Source organism: Canis aureus, chromosome 18, assembly GCF_053574225.1.
Source record: "Canis aureus isolate CA01 chromosome 18, VMU_Caureus_v.1.0, whole genome shotgun sequence".
Taxonomy (NCBI): Eukaryota; Metazoa; Chordata; class Mammalia; order Carnivora; family Canidae; genus Canis; species Canis aureus.
In genome coordinates this window covers 7,719,923-7,737,512 of record NC_135628.1, presented here as the reverse complement: position 1 = coordinate 7,737,512, position 17,590 = coordinate 7,719,923, and the positions used below count along the sequence as shown (strand labels likewise).

Below are 17,590 nucleotides of genomic sequence, written 5' to 3'. Positions count from 1 at the left end.
AAAATATCATGCATAATCATCAAATAGAACTTTACAACTAGTACACATTAAAACTCCCAATGTCTCATTAGGCTTACAAGCAATGCAGTACTTTCCTTTTTCTTCTCAACAGTTACAGAAACACAAAGTTGGGAAATGCTGCGATTTTAGTTTTCAGTTATTTTTCTAAGGGAGATTAAAGACGTGGGATACTGATACTTTAATGAAATGAATTATTATCCCATGATTTCTCCATTAGGAACAAAAACAGCCTGCACTTGGAAAAGGGTCTGTATAAGTCTTTTTTAGAAATTTCCATTTTGAATGGAATTTATGCTTCCATTTTTTAATTACACAAGTTTTGTTTTGTCATTGTTAAGTGTAAAGTTTTAGGCAATTTTCTCCATCAATCATTAGTGAGTAATGGTTTTAATCCATATTGATAAATATTTTGGAAATGTTTCTCACACAAGATAGATAATAAATAGTAAGTCATCGTAATTACGAACACATCCTTGAAGCATTTTCTTGGTATTAGAACTATATAGATCTGTTACTAGTAACATGCTATCAAAATGTAACCCATAATCAGATATAAATTCAATACTATTGATAAACACTGAGGAACATTTGTATGACTTCAGGTTTTTTGACCACAGTATTCACTATTAACAAAATGTTGGCAGCCATAAAGTGTCCCTTTTATGACTTACCTCTAGTTGAATAGAAAGCCTTACAATTAATTTTAAAATACAGGTACTTAAATAAAAATATTTCCACATGATAATATCTCCTTGTTTTAGATTAAAAAAAGCAGGACTCAGGCAAAACAAGAGACATTGATTCTGTCAATAAATTATGACTTTCTCTTTCAATAAGTGGTTACATGGAATGTTTTCATTCATTTTATGTGAAGGAGGTTGCAGTGGAAAGAAGTTCACTAAATTATTATTGATTTACCTATTACTTTTAATAAGCTTAGAAAATCAGATCCTGATAGAATTTTGACAGGAAGAAACTATTTGCCAATAAATAAATCCTAGTATGAAGTTAATTTATTCTTTAGTTGCTGAGACGAAATTCTAATATCTTTAAGTTTCCTTCTAAATACAGTAGTTCTTTGTGATATTAGATATGTAGTTAATATAGTTCCACTGTGTAATGTATCTTCTAAGAAAAAAGGATAGAACTTTCTATGTAAGTTGCAGCTCTTTGAAGATATACTACTACTTTCAGATTTGATTATGAGCATTTATTTATTCTGATTTCATTATTCTTTCTTGACCGGGTAATCTTTTGTCTTTCTTTCTTTCTTATATCAAAGCAATGGTAGCATTAGGGTCGACATGTATAAAGGCATCACAGAATGCGGAAAGTAGCTGATCTTTTATGCAGCCTTCTCCACTTAACCCCAAACAGACTCTCCTGACTAGAATTTTAACAAGAGTAGTCTTCTTAACTCTGATCAAAAGAGAATGTAGAATCTAGTCACAAAGAGCTGCCTCCACTGTATGTCCTTGAGTGTGGCCAAGTGTTCTTAACTCCCCTCACCATGCACACATGATCACAACTGTTTCCCCCAGGAAGCAATAAGAGAAATAGATCTCCACGCACATAAAAGTAAGTTAACAAGATAAATATTGTCCAAATTTTTAAAAGAGTGAAATAATTTATTTTGAAGCAAAGGTCTGTAGCTACTCTTAGAAACCGTATAATAGTGTCAAATGATTCCAAAATTATTTTTATCTTTTTATAAAGATTTATTTGAGACAGAGTGCACATATGCATGGAGGGGGAGGGGTACAGAGAGAGGGAGTGAGAGAATCTCAAGCAGACTCCAGGTTGAGCATGGAGCCTGACATGGGGCTCAGTGTTACGACCCTGAAATCATGGCCTACGCCCAAACCAAGAGTTGTATGCTTAACCCACTGTGCCACCCACGTGCCCCCTTTTAAAATAATTTAAACTAAATAAAGACTAAAGGAAAACACCATTATCTTTAAAACAGTGGTCAATAAACTAATTTTTCCAGTGGGAGTGGTAGGGCAATATCTTGGAATTCTATCACACTGAACTGAATAAAAACCATCAAAAACAAGGCTATTCCTACGTTTCACTATCAAAACAATTGATTTGACTTAAGGTGACTCAGAATACTTGATAGTAATTATTTCACACTTCTTAGTCACAACTATTGATAGGAACTGGTTGTTTTTCCCATGTTAAAATAGTGTTCCTGACCTCTTATCAGTACACATAGAATATAGGAGTTATTTTTTAACCACCAATGATAGCTTTGACCTCATTTTAGAACACCTCACTTCATTTATCCTTAATAAGGGCCTAGATGAATGACTACAATTCAAGGCAAAATCTTGGCTGGAAACTGAAGAGCCAAAATAGCAAAGATGTTTCGTTCTCATACCAAACATATCTGGCAGATAGGAGCTCTCTGGAGCACTGTGTTGAAAAAAAATTGTAAGTCCAAGTTCAACTCCGTAGGAAAATGTTACAGTAGAATCTTGAATGAGAGCAAGAAGCAGGGAGTAAACTCTGAATACATGCTGGTTACGCTGGATTTCATTAATATTTATTCAGCACCTACTATGTGTAGGACTCTGACATCACTGCAGGAGATATAGAGATACGGCAGTTACCACCTTTGATCTCAAGAAAGGCAGCTGGGTGAGGGAGGAAGAAGAGGTAAAACAAACCAAATGCGCTGAATGATAAAAGTAACCTGAGGAATACAGACAAAGTTCTAATCAGGAGTTTAGGGGAGAGAATTGTAGTTCAAAGGATTATTTTAAGATTCATGGAGGAATTCCACAAATGTTGTCCCATTAAGAATAAATCTTATACCATTTCCTGGGCATTCAAAAGGCCTGCAAGTTTACCAAATTAATCCAGGTATTAAAATAAAATAAAAATTTGGCAAATAATTATAGTTCAGTGTAATGGAAAATTGCCCAAACTTCCATTTATTTAACTATTCTATGATAGTCTAGATTTGATTTTTCATTTTTTGTTTTTGATTCCTCAACCATGTTTTCTTCCTCCTCCCTCTAAACTGCTAGACTTCCATCAGATGACAAAGGGTTAAGGATTCAATTGATATTTTGAATCTGTCAAGAACCACTCACTTGGACTCTTGAGCCTCTTGGTCCTATTTCGAGAGTAGCCTGCCCCATATAAGCCATAATACAGTTTGTAAATTGTCCAACTTAGCTGTTCAGCTGCCGTAGTCTAAAGTTTAAAAATATGTAAGTGGGTCAGTTCTAAAATTAATTCAGCCTAAGTTTGCCTGAAAACACTAAGAATATTACCCATCCCGAGGGCCAAAATATCACCCCCAAGCAGACAGAAACAATCCCTAGAGAACAAGTGCCTGGGATGATGTCTCTGTGACATGCTCACTTTCCTGCCATGCCTGCAGCCCTTGATGGTAACCCGGGGTGCTCTGACCCTGCTAGTCAGACAGGGGAGGTGTTGGCTTTAGCTGATATGCAAGTGCAAGCAGGTTGATCAAACGAAGCAGTTAAATGTCAACAATCATAATTGACATTTATGGAACACGTATAATTTACTAGACATGCATTTAATCTTCTAATAATTAACAAAGAGAGGTACTATTATGCCTATTTTACAGATTTAGAAACTGGGTCTGGATAAGAGGTATAGCTGGAACTTGAACACAAGTCTCAAAAGTCTGCCTTTATTCACCACATTATACTACATTGTGCACGTATTACTTTCCTTTGCATCTACTACTCATCATTTATTAAGCACTGACTATTTGTCAGTCATCTTGCTAGGGATTAGGGATATAATGACAAGGTATCTGTTTTCGGATAACTGATACCGTGATAGAGACACCAGAGACTGAATTATGCCCCCTACAAATTTATATGTTGAAGCCCTAATGCTCAATGTGACTGTGTTTGGAGATAGAGTCTTTAAGGAGGCAATTAAGATTAGTTGAGGTCACAAGAGTGGTCCTATCCAGTAATATTGGTGTCCTTATAAGAAGAGCAAAGGGCACTCAGAATGCACATGCAGAGAGAAAAGATCCTATGAAAATACAGTGAGAAACAGCCATCTAAAAACCAAAAAGAGGGGTCTCGGTAGACACCGACCCTGCTGACACCTTGATCTTGGACTTCCAGCCTCCATAACTGTGCAAAAATAAATTTCTATTATTTAAGCCACCCAGTCTATAGTATCCTTTTAGGGCAGTTCTAGCAGACTAATTCAGAGACAGGTACATATATCATTGTCTATAAAAGAATTGAAAAGAACTAATAGTGCACAAATATATGGGAGGAATAAATTTTTACTTTAATAAAGATATGAAGATGGGTCACAAAATTTAATTCCTATAGAATATACAGTTTCTTTATTTTTGTCTATAGCTGATCTGGTTTTCAAGAGGCCCCATCTGTGGTTTATTGGGAGAAGCATTCAGTAATTGTCCAATCCATTTTAATACTTAGGCCAAAATGGCAATTGAAATAATGTGTTTGGGTAATATTCAGCAAGCCTGGGAAACGTTTTAGTCTCTCAGATTTCTTACTCTCTGTACCACCTCCCAGGTTCTTCTCCAACATGATGTCTGTGTATAGAGCAGGGGTGGCAGGGGTGGGGCATTCCTTTGGTATGGTTGCCTGACTTCCCCAGCTCCTAGTGGTGCTCCTTAATTTCCTAGTTTCTGGATACTCTATGGTCCCCCCATGCTGAAATCTGAGCAAGAAACTGGTGAATCATTCTTTTGACTTCTCCAATGTGCAGATTGCTCCCCTAGCAGGTTCAGCCTCACTTTTGCTCATATTGCTGCTATAAACACTAAACTGAGTATCCCATTCAGTACCAGCCTAGGTGGTCCACTCATAGAAATACATCACACTGCCAAGTGTTGGCAAGTTGCCAATCAGATTCTTAGCTACCCAGGGGGCCTATAATACACAGGAAAGGGTAAGAGTGAATTGGAAAAATAAAATTTCAGGCAATGCCTTCAAAATTACTCTATTATGGCTGAGCCCCAGGCAGGATGGTACAAGAAAAAGTATGAGAGGCCCTCTACCCAGAGTCTCAATCAGGCAAAGTCTTGCTCGACATAGTGATATCTTTACTCATAGAAGGGATATATCTGTTCATCATATTCTCCCATTCTCTCTTTTCTTGTTACATTTCCTTAGGATTAGAAAGGGACTTTTTTTCTGCGTCCTCTTCCTATCTAGAAAATGTATGTAAAAATCTATGGACTAGGTCCCTAAGACTGTGCTAACAATAGACATAATGGAATTTGGAAAGTCCAATTCTCAATCACTGAAATCAAGGCTAGTGCCTTGATGTACGTCTACTCTTGAATACTAATTATTACTTCTGTCTTTTTCTTTTCATTCCTTTTGGAAGAAATCTTAACCTACATCGAAGCAGAAAGATCTCTTCAATGGACTAGAACTCACAAAGGCAAAAAGGATAAGCCACATTAATAATATTCAACATATAGATCCCATTACACATTTGCCTAGTAGCTAAAGGTGAATGATTGATTCTGACTTAAAAATTATGCTTCCCAGAAGAGATAACATTTGAGCTGAATCTAAAAGGAAAAAAGGAATATTCGTTAAAATATTCTTAGGGGTGGCTCAGTTTAAAAATGCATAGCCAGTGGTTCTTTTCTAAAGTGGGTACGTTTTTGTAACACCAGAGAATACAGAACAACGGCAACAAGATAACTTGAGAATCATGAATCATACTCAATAAATATGGAAAAAAAAACCTCTTCCACTAGTTCACACTTAAAATAAAGCTCCTGTTACACGCTAAGAATTGTACCAGGTGTTACCAAAAATGAAAAGATGAACTCCCTTCAGGCAAGCAACACACAAACATATTATTGAAAAAAAGATGTATAAGGGCAAATACATCTTAGAAGAAGAGTTATAACCACTAAGTAGTGTAAAAATAATTTTCCAAATGATGGAAGTCAAACATTTCATAGTAAAATCAGGACTAATCCTTATACTAGTGTCCCACCTATCCGGCTGTGTAAAGGGTCCCATTGGCAGCATTCCATAAGAAGAAAGTTGCTGAAGATTATGACCAAATATATGTACAGGAAAGTTAGTTGAAAGATTATAGGTAGAAAAGGATATTTTGGCACAATGCTTATTATTGAAATTACGCTTTCAGTGATCACTGAGACTTAATTGAATGTTCAATAGATATTTTGAAGTTTCTAAGAAAGAAGTTACATACTAATTATTCCTTAATTTCATAGCATTTTAGGAGAATTTTACAAAATACTATTCTGAAAATTTAATATATAATCATTCTCCACTCATAAAGAGTCTCCTTTCTCTTAACCCCTGGTCTAATTTTTATTTGAAAGTCACCTTATTGAATACAAAATAATGCGATATAAATGGAAATGAGGCAGATAGTAAAACTACCTTACTTAGTAAGCATGTCATGACTAAATACATAAATTGTATTTGATTAACTGGTAAATAAAGTATTAAAATTATCATCTGTAGATATTTTTAAATTGACATTTTATAAATTCTAACATTACTGCAAATGGTGGACATAAGATTGAGTTTCAGAAACACATAATGTTTTACTTCCCTTCTGTTCTATTGACCCTGTGATTTTAGGGCAAAATTAGTTATCATATACATAGTCCAACAGTAAATAAAAGTAGAACTTCCTCAGGACACCTGGGTGGCTCAGTGGTTGAGAGTCCACCTTTGGCTCAGGTCATGACCTCAAGGTTGGGATCAAGTCTCGCATCAGGCTTCCCACAGGGAGCCTGCTTCTCCCCCTGCCTATCTATGTCTTTGCCTCTCTCACTGTGTCTCTCGGGAATAAATAAATAAAATCTCAAAAAAAAAATTTAGATTTTTCCTCTTAAAACGTACTGAATTTGTATCCAGCAAAGTCTTGAATATATTAATGAAGGTAGAGTCCAGAAATGTATACATTAGACATACAATGGTGGCTTCAAAATTCTACATATGTGGGGGCTTAGGGCAGAAATCTAGTTAAGCCAGGGCTCTTGTGTTGAAGCTACATTTACAAAGCAAATACACTGCTCTCTATTTTATTGACTATCCAGAGCAAATACACTGCTCTGTATTTTATGGACTATAAAATAGTTAATAAAATATCAATTTTATAAAATATCAATATTTTATAAAATGTTATTTGGCCTTCATATAAATGTAAGAAAGTATGGACCTTTCACATGAAAAATGATCATTTTTTTTTATTTAAGATAGAATTTAAAATATGGTTAAGAATTAACACTTTTCTCTCCCCAAGCCATTCAGTGGCTCTGCCACTGTAGACACGTGAAATCGTATTTGGATAACTCCTGTATCTTTCTAATGCTAACGCTCTTCTAGACTCAAAAGTTGTATATTTACCTTCAATCTCAAAGGCATTTTAAGCTTTCTGTGTCCAAATCTATGTTATGTTTATAACTTACTACGCTTTCCTCAAACATTTTTCTCTCCCAGATTTTCTATTTTAGTCGATGGCACCAGCAGCCAGCTAACCATCAGACTGGGTTCATTCTTAATTATTTTCATGGCCTCATCTTCAATTATTAATTCCTTCCATATCCCATATGGAGGCATCAGCGTTCTTTCAATGATTCAGGCCAGAAATGTACAGCAGGCTCATGTCCAATACCCCATCTATCTAGCTAGAGAGAAAATGATAGTAGCAATGTAGATAGTACTTCCTCACCCCTGGTGCAATCAATTACCAGGGCCAGTAGATATTACCATCTGAAAAGTGTCTTGAACTTCGGCTTTCAGGTGGGAGAGAGGTAAATCAAGCTGAGCCATATGTGAATTCAAATACTTGGAAGATTCAACTATTCAAGTTCACACAGCTTGAATATTTAATTTCATAGCAGAATAGCATTTGGAAGACAGAATAGCATTCAGAAGGGGAATGCTATCCATGTGACCAAAGTGGAAATACAGCTGGATAAAAAGGTCCTGGGAGTGAATCACAAGGCCAAAGCTCAGTCCCTAAAATTAGGTATAACACTTGAATGAATCAAGAATAGACAACAACGTGAGACCCTGTGCTGTGAGCCTAGGATCCTAAAATTTCCCCCGAGTAGGGACAAGATTAGTTAAAGGATCTGAAGCAGAACTAAACAAGTATATATGCGTATATACGTATATATGTATATATTCACATTCACAGATACATACGTAAAACAAATTCACAATATACAACAATATACAAAATTGCAGAAGCAACCAATTGTTCCTCTTCTTCAATGCATAATCTCTGAAGTTCAAATTTCTAGGTTCCAATTTGATCTCGACTATATGATGTTGGAAGAGTAACACTTGTACTGTGAATTTCATTTGTAAAATAAAGATTATAATACCATCTACCCCATGAGATTGTTGAGAGGTTGGGGACTTCAGGGGAGTAACTTCAGGGGAGTAAATATTTTTATTATTTTTTATTAGTATTAATTTTTATTATTACTATTTTTACACATCAAAACTTCATGCAGTATAATCTTTACCTAGAACTAATTTCCTTCAGGACATTCCTTCTACTTTTCTCTCATCACTGTAGAGATAACACCCTAATCTGCATTTCAAATCCAAAGAAATCACCCATGCCTCATTTATCTTTACTATTTATTTGAATGTTTCCACTTGAATGGACTGTCACATAGTTTATAACTCTGAAACTTAATACGTCATCTTCTTTTAGTTGCTGTACAGCCATAACCTCAGCAATACCTGGGAGTGTTGGCTAAAGACTCCAAAGAGATATCCTCCCCCTTTTAAAAAAAAATATTTTCTTTATTTATTCATGAGAGAGAGAGAGAGAAAGGTAGAGACACAAGCAGAAGGAGAAGGAGGCCCCATGCAGAAAGCCCGATGTGGGACTCGATCCCGGGACTCCAGGACCATGCCCCTGACCAAAGGCAGGCGCTCAACTGCTGAGCCACCATGGATCCCAGATATCCTCCCCCTTATGGTAAGTTAACCCTAGACTTCTCAACTAGATTGTAAACTCCTTAAGAACTTAGGACAATTCTTATTTTTATTCTTGTGAGGCTGGACACACTATGAGACATGAAATTTGCATGTTTGAGTGGGAGAAGAGAGGATGCTTCTCTCACTTTCTCAACTGAGAGCTTTGCCACAGAATGCCCTTTGCATCCTTGAACAAGTCCGCCTACCTAGACTTCGCCTGGGAAGACAAATTACCATGGAATCCCTAAGGGCATTCTCCCTTGGTAAAGCAGGCAAACAAACCCACTATCTAGAGAAAAATATTTGAGAGTTTTAGAAAAAACTTTTAGAGGTTTTTTTTTTTTCTAAAACTCTCAAATATTTAGAAAAGTTTTTTTTCTAAAACCCTCAAATATTTAGAAAAGTTTTACCTACTTTCCTCTGAGGGGTTTGTACCCAGGTAGGTATCAGATTCTGGCACTAACCCTAACTCGACATTCCTGAGGTCAGCCAGCATGCTGGAAATGCCGACAAAGCTGAGAACAGAGTTCTAAACTTCCAGAAGAAAATGAGATTTCCTTCCCTGTAAGTCACTGAGTCCAAGATCTGGAGCAGCTTGGAGGATACTGTGCTGGAAAGAAACGTTACTTGGCCAGAGGAGGGCCAGGCCTGAGCGCAGCACCATGTGGCAACAGGAAGCAGTTCTGGGGTCCTGACCTGGTCCTCCACCCCACACACATACGAGCATATGCATCCAGTGCCCAGCGTGGGTACATGGGGAGGAGGGCTAGGACCGGCTGTAGAGAGAATGGAAGTATGAGTCGGTATTTAGGAAACTATTTACCATAAACCAGGTGATAGATGAAGACCTCATCTAAGGAGAAGGTGACAGGGCTGATCACGAAGCTGGCAGGTAGAGACTGATTCTGCTGGAAGAGTAAGGGATCTGGAAACCAAGGATGCTGGAGAAACAATAGTAGAGTCACAAGAGTTGATGGAGGAATCAACCTCCCGAGATAGAGAAATGAAGAGTCAATGGTGATAGAGGGAGATGAAGATGTGGGCTGAGAAGAAACGAGATTTCTAGAAGATTGCCAGTAGGGAACGATACTTTGAGTAAAGCATGGAAGGGCTGGGTGATAAGTGAGTGGGAAGACAGACGGCACAGGGACTGATGTCTGCGTGCTCATTCGAAGAGGCAAGACTGACATTAAACAAAACAATTGAGGAAGCAATGTCAGTGTTTTATCTTTCCTTCTGGAATGTTTCCTTCCTTTTATCCCCATGAGCTTGTCCAGTGCCTTTGGCTATTTCTTCTGTTTGAAGGATCTTCTGCCCAGGTATCTGATGGCTCATTCCCCAGCTTCCTCCTGAGCACATATCAACATTTAACACGCTACACATCCTTTTCACTTCTCACTGTATATTGTCTGTGTTTCCCATTAGAATTTAAGGTCCTTGAGGACAGGGATTTTTGTCTGTTTATTAACTCTCTAGCCCCAGTACCAAGAACAGTGCCTGTTGCATTATTATATGGGTTCCATAAATGTTTGTTGAATGAATAATCAATTTTTAGATGGGGCTTGTGTTGTCACAATGGCTGGCCTCCTTCACTAAGGGATCTGCATGTTCACAAGCCACCACCAGGGAATTGCTGCCAGTAACTATTGTCTTAAATGATTCTTGAGTCACCTTCCTAGTCTGTTGAAAATTATGTCCCATTTTCCATCTTCTTGGAGTTTTTCCAGAGAATTGGGAATTATTTTTGAGAAAATTATCTAAGTGAATGTAAATGGTTAAAATTAATGTATGGTGCAATGCATATACTCTTTGCCATTGCAGAGGTCCTCAGCGACTCCTCTCAAAGAGCCAGTAATGTGAAAATTTCAGGAAATGTGACAGCCCTTTGGGAGAAAATTTGAGGGCACAGGAGTATTAAGGATCCCATGTAGAAAGCTGACTTTGCCTTCTATGTGTATGTCTTCCAATGTAATTACCCTGGCTTCAAGTGTCATAAAAGTGAAACTTAGTAAATTCCATAGCTATTGACTAAAATGGGTAGCTCATTTAAGAAATACCTTTTTAGCACAGATATGGGCTTTTTAGCCAAGACGTTTTTACTTGACTACAATTTAAACCAAATTCCTTTTGTTTAGTCCACAAGGAAGAGTGAACAGCTAGTTCTTGTTTTTTATCTTTCTCACAGTAATATTGTGAAGGTTTAATAAAGGACAGTACAATACTTTTGCAGGTATAAACTGCAAGAGAAATCATGATCGCTTTATTCTTAAGTGGTTCCATGTCACCTTGCTATTTCACGCTTGTCATTCACTAATTAAATGTCAGTTCCCAACAGCTACATGGGGAAAAGTGTTATTTGACATAATCTAAAATAGAATCTAAGTACACCCAATTGTGCTTAGATACAGATACTGTTTGTCCTCCCATTCCTCACCTTCAGCCAGACTCTCTGTTCTCCTTCATCGTTCTTTCCTTCCCTCCACTGCACACACACCTGCTATTTCCCACCCCATTTCTCACCATCCCATAGAATAAGTGAATGCTCACCACCTTCCATCTGTTAGTATTTAATATCAACCAATTCCATATCCACCGTCCTACTATTGTACGCTGTGACCTACAGATTTCATGCTGCTTCTCTGTCCTGGTTTTTATTTATTTTCATATCAGAGACTGGGTAACTGAGGATGGCTTGGCTAGAATTAAGACCCAATGTTAAATAAACTCACTGTGACTAAAGTGTATGGTGAGGAGAATATGAGAGCTGAAGATCGGCAGGAAGAGGCATCCTCAGTCTGATTTGCCTACTCCCCCACCACGGAAACAAATATGTGACTTGCCAATGGGAAGACAGGTTTTTACAGATAAGACTATTCTTAGAATTGGTAACTTGGGGCATTAACCAGCTTCTGTAGTCCTTTGTTTTATCTCAAATAGCATTAAAACCATGAGCAGTATTGTGAGAAAATGTAGCTGTCTCTTGAGAAAGATTCCATCAAATAAAAGAAGAAAATATATCATAGATGACATTTGTTTGATACCCTCCACAACATCACTGTAAGGCAGGAAACTAAGTTAAAGAGAATTCAAATGGCCTGCCCGGCCTCACAAAGAGAGTGGTACCCAGAATTTAAATCCAAGTCTTTGGAATCCGTACCCAGTGATCTTTCTCTTTTGTTATATTATATCCAAGCCTATACATTTTCTGACCTGTATGCCAGTAAAAGAAAGAAGAAAGAAAAGAAAGAAAGAAAAAGAAAGAAAGAAAGAAAGAAAGAAAGAAAGAAAGAAAGAAGAAAAAAAAGAAAGAAAAAGAAAGAAAGCAGAAATTGTATTGAAGTTCATTCCTTCCCTGTTTGAATGAATATTTGCCTGGTATTTTATTAGGGTAAAAAATGTACCATTCAGGTCATCTGTGTTTCAGGTAAATTCCCATTGCGATAAAAACCATCACAAAGAGGAATTTTGACTAAGCTTTTTCCTTAATACATCAGACAACCATGTTGGTCTGATCATGTTCAATTTTGCACAATGTTTAAATGCTTCCTCCAGCGCAACTCTTCTCAGCTGCCCCAGAGAACAAGTATCACACTGCACACTGTACGTACTGGATAGAGGAACAGACCCAGCCATGAACTGCAAGTACATTCCTTATACCCCTTGCGTTCTAAAAATCAAGTGTCAATTTATTATTGTGTTTCAAGAATTCCTCTTCAAACACTTCAAGGAAATTCATCTAAATTCCCAAGTTTTAACAAAAACGCAATCCCACAAAGAATCCTAAGAACTCTGATTAATGAAAAGCGGAGAACTAGTTGTGCTGTGTCTTCTCCCATACTGTTTTCAAAATATGTGTTGCATTCCAGTGGACTTCAAAGGGCCTGTATGCCAGTTCTATTTATCCTCCGAATTCTGCACAATATGCCCTCAAAGGGAAAAGAGTTTTATTTTAACTATTTGTATATTCCAAAGCATTTGTTTTACATACAAAGCAACCACATATATTTTAAAAGGTTGAATTCTAAAAATAGTAGTAAATATATCTGAGGATTCTAATTCTTCAAGACATCTTACTAGTTTTCCTTACAGAGGTTGTTTTATGCTTGATTACAGATTTTTTTTTTTTTTTTTGGCTTCCAATAGAGAGTTTTTAGGGTATTGTATATGCCCAATATCCGCTGCCCCTTCCTAACAGCATCGCTATTACTTTCGGAAAATTACATCTTCCTCCTCTTCTGTAATCTTGGTGGTCCATGAAATTCCTGGGCCTGCCTCCCACTAGGAAGCCTCAGGGGAGGATACTTTCTTACATTGCCTCCATACAATGAGAAGGAAGGTATATGACCTAAATTTGGCCGAAATAAGAAGCTGTAATCTTGGACAAGTGAAGGAAAAAAAATAAAGAAAGAAAGAACAATTAAAATTCCATTCCTCCCAGAGTGGTCTCAACTAGTCTGTTCTTTTCTGTAATCGAGGTAAAATCTTACAAGGGTCACATAAAGTTAACCATTAGCCATTTTTTAAAGTGTACAACCCATTGCTATTTAGTACATTCACAATGTTGTACAACTGTCCCCTCTATCTTGTTCCAAGACATATTCATCGCATTTAAGGTGTTTGGCATATCCATACCCATTTAGGCAGTTACTCCCCACTCTCCCCTCTCCCCAGCCCCTGGCAACAACTGGTCTGCTTTTTTGCCTCAGTGGATTTACATATGGTGGGTATGTCACATGTATGGAATCACGCAATCTGTGGCCTTTTGTGTATGACTTCTTTCAGTTGGCAAAATATGTTCAGGCTCCATCCCTGATGTAGCCTTGATCAGTGCTGACCAGCCTGTTCTTGCCCCCAACCCTCTCCTAGCTTTCTGTTTCTATTCCTCTGTTCCTGCTGGGTTTTTGGCATCTGACTTGCCCAGTCCTCAGTCATCCCAGATATGTGGGTCATGCCCTTCTTCCCAGTCTTTCACATTTCCTTTTTCCCAGTGGTGAGGTAGTCATTGGTTTGCATTTTGTTTTCTGTTTGTTTGTTTGGTTGGTTGGTTTGGTTTGGTTTGGTTTGGTTTTGGTTTGGTTTTGAGAGAGAGAGAGAAGGAGAGGAGCAGAGGGAGAGGGGGAGAGAGAATCTTAAGCAGACTCCATGCCCAGTGCTAAGCCCTGTGCTGGGACTGGTCTTACAACCCTGAGATCATGACCTGAGCCAAAACCAAAAGTCAGATGCTTAACTGAATGAGCCACGCAGGCACTTGCATATGTTTGCATTTCCTACAATGGATGATGAATTGGCACACTTTCCACCGGGCACATGAATTATTAGTTTCTAACTGGATACAAAAGTTCAAAGATTTCTTTCCATTTTCTACTCTCTTCTTGTGCCAAATAAATATATGAATATGGTAGAGATCCATTTACCTTCTTTTTCTTTTATTACCACTTTTAGGGAGTACTTGTCTTCATGCCAAAGGCATTATGAGCATAAGAAGAAATAGAACTGAGTGTCTTGGTGATTCATTCCCTCCCTTTTAAAAAAAAATGTTTATTTAAATTCAATTTAATTAACATATACTCTATTATTAGTTTCAGAGGTAGAATTCAGTGATTCATCAGTTGTATATAACCCCCAGTGCTCATTACATTACATGCCCTCCTTAATGCCCATCACCCAGTTCCCCCCCGCCCCCAACAATCCTCAGTTTGTTCCCTATAGTCAGTCTCTTATGGCTTGCCCCCCTCTCTGTTTTCATCTTATTTTATTTTTCCTTCCCTTCCCCTATGTTCATCTGTCCCTCCCTTTTGATAACTTAGCAAGGAATTCGTTCAGTGAGTAGGTTGATATTGGAGGCTGAGATCCAGAGGCTCCTCCTTTTCCTAGTGAGGCCAATTCCTCTAGCAGGGAATTTACACTTGAACACTTCTATCCCCAAGGCCCCTTTAGCTGGGTCCATGCAGCCAAGCTAGGCCCAATCTAAAACCTACCTCTATTGGGATTGCGAAAATTTGGAGGATGATAGGCACTCTCCTTTTTTTGCTCGAAAGTTTTTCTTTTTTAAAAAAAATATTTTTATAGCTATACCATGTGGTATGTGTAACCATACCCCTTTTGCATAACAAAGCCAATCCAAAAAAATATGACGAGAGGCACAAATATAAATAAGACCAAACAAGTCTGGTAGAAAAAAACGCCATGGGCAGAAACTAATATAAGATAAACGATGATGCTTGAGTCATAAATCCTATAATATCCACAATCAAGGAGCATCCAGATTTTGCTTCAACGCTTCCTTTGAGAAAAGAATTAGGGCATGAATAGCGTAGGGGAGGCCTGCACTGACACGAAGCGCAACCAACCAGTGCTTCAATAGTTGGTTTGCCAAGAAGCTCCTTGAGGGGGATGGCTCTGGAAACCCCTGCACCGACCTCTTCAAATGCTATCAGCAGTGTATTCAGAAAGCAATAAAGGAAAAGGAGATTCCCATTGAAGGACTGGAATTCATGGCCCATGGCAAAGAAAAGCCTGAAAGCTCTTCTTGAACTTGACAGTCGCCTTGAAAATGGACTCCTCCAATCAGGAAATTGAGGACACTGGATTTCATCAATTAAGGCTGTGAAAATAGCCATCGATTTGATGAGGAGTTTAGGAGGGAATTTTCTTTCCTCCTTGATTTCCTCTCACTTGTAAAAGATGATGAACCATCACTCTTTGCTTTGAGACGACTTCTCACTTGTGCTATGGCACCTTGCGGGAACCTCACCTGCTAAAACTGAATGATTTCTTGGGATTATGGTTCCAATACTTGGTCTAGGATCAGCTTTAAATATCCTTTGTGTGTAAATACTGATAATCTTGTCAGGATGATCAGGGTTGCCTGGCCTTTTGAGTTTGCTTCAAAGGGCATTAGGTAGATTGTACTAGGGTTATTATTCATGGAAGCAACTGGATCTCTCTTCTCTCAGGGAGCTAAGGCTCTGAAAAGGGATTCCAGCACAACGGTTTTAATCAATGCTTGGGGTATGGTTTTATTTTTATATAACAATTTTTAAGATTGCTGGTGGACTGGGTTAGCCAAGAGGAAGACAGCCTTAAGGGTGCCTTGCCTTAAAAGGTGTCAGATTTCTGAGTAAGGTGTGAAAGCTTGAAGAATGTTGCAGCACACACCATTTCAGAGCTCATAGTATAGTTTAGGAATTAAGATCTTTGGAGTAACAATGGAATAAGATCCTAAATTGCAGAGATTTGCTGTTCCCAGCTTTCAGCCCAAGTCAATTAGGTCTATCTATATTATCATAAAACTGCCAAAACGCTGCATTTGGTTAAATGGGACAAGAGTCTGTTTTATTTGCCTTGTGTACCCGCCCTCCCCTGCAATGTCTGTAATCATGAAGACGGAATAAATTGTAACATTTAGTTTCAAAAAAAAAAAAAAAAGAATTTACTCTTTCTTGAGGCTGATACTGAAGATGATACAACCTATTCCCCATCATGTATCCGCGTGTCTGTGTTCTTCCCTTTAGAGCTTCAGAGAGTAAGCTTATCCATCTTCCAGTTGACCATCCTTCAAATATCTGAAGATAGTTTTCATATCAACATCCACTCTCAACATTCTTAATAACTCCAGTTGTCTTACAGCTACAAAGCACCGCGGATACAGGAAGGAAAGATCTCTTTCCAGTGAGGACCTGAGCAATATTAATTGAATGAACAGCATTTGCCTTCAAGTTGAAAAACATTTCTATAAATGAAGGCAAAAGGAGGGTTATTCCAGGTGGAGTGAGCTGAGAAAGCAAAGTTTATATTTGTAAAAGTGAAGATTAAACATGTCACCAGTTCAGCAGAGGGATTTGCAGAAGAACAGTGAGACAGTGTAGATTAAGAGCACAAACTCAAGTTTGTAGTACAGATCATTAGAAACCGTGAAACAGTTTTAAAGAGAAGAGTGACATGATACAAGATATGCTTTGGGAACAGTATTTGGGTGTAGAATGGAACCTAGAGAGAGGAGAATAATTAAGAGGTTATTATGGAACTCTAAATGGGATGTAACAAATGCCTGAAATAGAAAAATGGTGGGAGGTATGATAAGAATAGGTGAAACTGCAAGATATGGTGCAGAAATAGAATCACCATTCAAAGCACTATCATATCTGTCTCTTTTCTTTATGTTCATATTAAGAAATCACTGTATAAGAGCTGTAGCTTATAGACGTCTACAAGCGCAGGGTGGTGAAGCAGGAAGCAGCTGTAGAGTCACACGGGCTGTATTTCTCATTTCAGAACTGTTGCTATGCACAAATTATTTTACTTGGGAGTCTCATTTGCCTAGTCTATAACACAAAGTAATAAAGTGTGGCGGTGCCTGGTACAATGACACTAACTGTTCTCTCCTGTCCTTTTTTTCTTTTTTTTTTTTTTTTTCCTGATTTCATTTCTCAAGAAATTTTGCCAAGTTGCGTTGGTGTGCTAGAAAATATACTGGTGATAAAAGCCACGGAACTTGAACACAGGGTACACAGAGCCCCACTGTGTGAGATACACAAGTGGGGTAGACAGTATAGCTCACAATTACTGCTTCTATAAAAAGGACCCTA

The 17,590-nt window shown here is 37.9% G+C and overlaps 1 long non-coding RNA gene and 1 pseudogene across 3 annotated transcripts in view; both read left to right on the top strand.

Moving 5' to 3' along the window:
• The first annotated feature begins 1,460 nt into the window (after positions 1-1,460).
• LOC144288249 (uncharacterized) overlaps positions 1,461-17,590 on the top strand; it is a 60,828-nt gene continuing 44,698 nt past the window's right edge. For all 3 annotated transcript variants that reach the window (XR_013356223.1, XR_013356222.1, XR_013356221.1), the window contains exon 1: positions 1,461-1,599. This is a non-coding gene — a long non-coding RNA (uncharacterized LOC144288249). The remainder of the gene's footprint in view (positions 1,600-17,590) is intronic.
• LOC144288248 (TP53-regulated inhibitor of apoptosis 1 pseudogene) lies at positions 15,307-15,535 on the top strand (annotated as a pseudogene).